The sequence below is a fragment of the Malurus melanocephalus genome, unplaced genomic scaffold (assembly GCF_030028575.1).
Source record: "Malurus melanocephalus ecotype Western Australia unplaced genomic scaffold, MMel_1.1 scaffold_1164, whole genome shotgun sequence".
Classification (NCBI taxonomy): Eukaryota; Metazoa; Chordata; class Aves; order Passeriformes; family Maluridae; genus Malurus; species Malurus melanocephalus.
This window is the reverse complement of record NW_026624396.1, coordinates 68,321-69,630: the sequence shown is the minus strand read 5'-3', so window position 1 is coordinate 69,630 and position 1,310 is coordinate 68,321.

Here is a 1,310-nt window from a genome sequence, read left to right as displayed (position 1 = left end):
CTGGGAGCAGCCCAGAGCCAGGAGGGTGAGTCCTTCCCCGGGCAGCTCATGGTGTCTCCGGCCTGTCCTGTCCTCTGCCCGCCTTGGCTGCTGCCCTCCCCACGGAGCCTGGGCTGGGCACGTGAGTCCCGTGTCACCCTGGCCACCGCTGTCACCAGCTCCGCACTGCCCCGAGAGCTTTAACCCTGCTAGGGCTGCACTGGAGCTGCACATCTTGTGCGCGGTGCTCTCACACCCCTCTGTGCCCGCTGTCCCCAGCTGAACCTGCTGGGTGACACTTTGTCACCTCTTCTTGCAGGGCCAGGGTTGGAGGAGCAGCACTCAGGGTGGCAGTGATGGAAGGACCCTCCAGGACCTGGAGAGGAGGAGGAGGAGGAGGAGGAGGAGGAGGAGGAGGAGGTTTTGGGACAGCCCTGGCTCCTTTGTGCCGTTGGTGCTGGAAATCCGGATCTGGGTAAAAGCTCCGGAGCTGCTCCGGGGCAGCACAGCCCCAGGGATGTGTGGACAGGGGACAAACTCCTGTCTGGGGTGTTCCTGGCACGGCTGGCAGTGGATGTGGACACTGCCAGCTCTGCTTTCTTGAAGGACAAAGGACTCTGTCACTCCAGGCTTGGCCAGTTTCGGACAGTTCATTGAGAAGGAGAGAAGAGCCTCCTGCAGGCTCAAACCCTTCCCGGGATTTCCATCCCTGCTCCGGCTGCTGCATTCCAGGGGTGGGTGCAATTCCAGAGCTGCAGTGATGCCTTCAGCAAAGGAAAAACTCAGGGGAATGAGGGGAGCTCCCAGCACAGAGGAACTGCAAAACCAAGGAATGACGATCTTGTCACATCTCTCGTTGGGGACAGCTGTCCATGCCCGTGCCGCTCAGGGACGGGAGGTGGATTCTCATCTCACCCGTGTGCGGGCACACGCAGCACCTTTGGCCATCAGCGGGTGTCACTATGTTGTGGTGACTGTGCAGATTTTGTGCGGGTTTGTGCCCTCCCTGCAGTGTGAAATAAACCTCGGAATCTCTGCGGTGCCTCCAAATCTGCGCTGAGCAGAGGCTGCTGCTCCATGGGGCGTTCCCGGGGGGCCGCCTGAGGTTTTTTGGGGTGTCCATCTCTCCTCCCGGGGCTGTGCCAGCAGGGAGGAGCCGGGCTCGGGGCGTGCTGTGTGCCAGCCCCTGCCATGTGTGCCCACAGCCCAAAAGCGCAGGCAGAATTGTCACAGGTGCCCAGTGCCACCTCCTGGTGCCAGGGAGRTCCCAGCTCCGCACAGGGACTGTGAAATGGGGTGGGTGCTGCAGGATCGCGCTCGGCGCTTTGCCC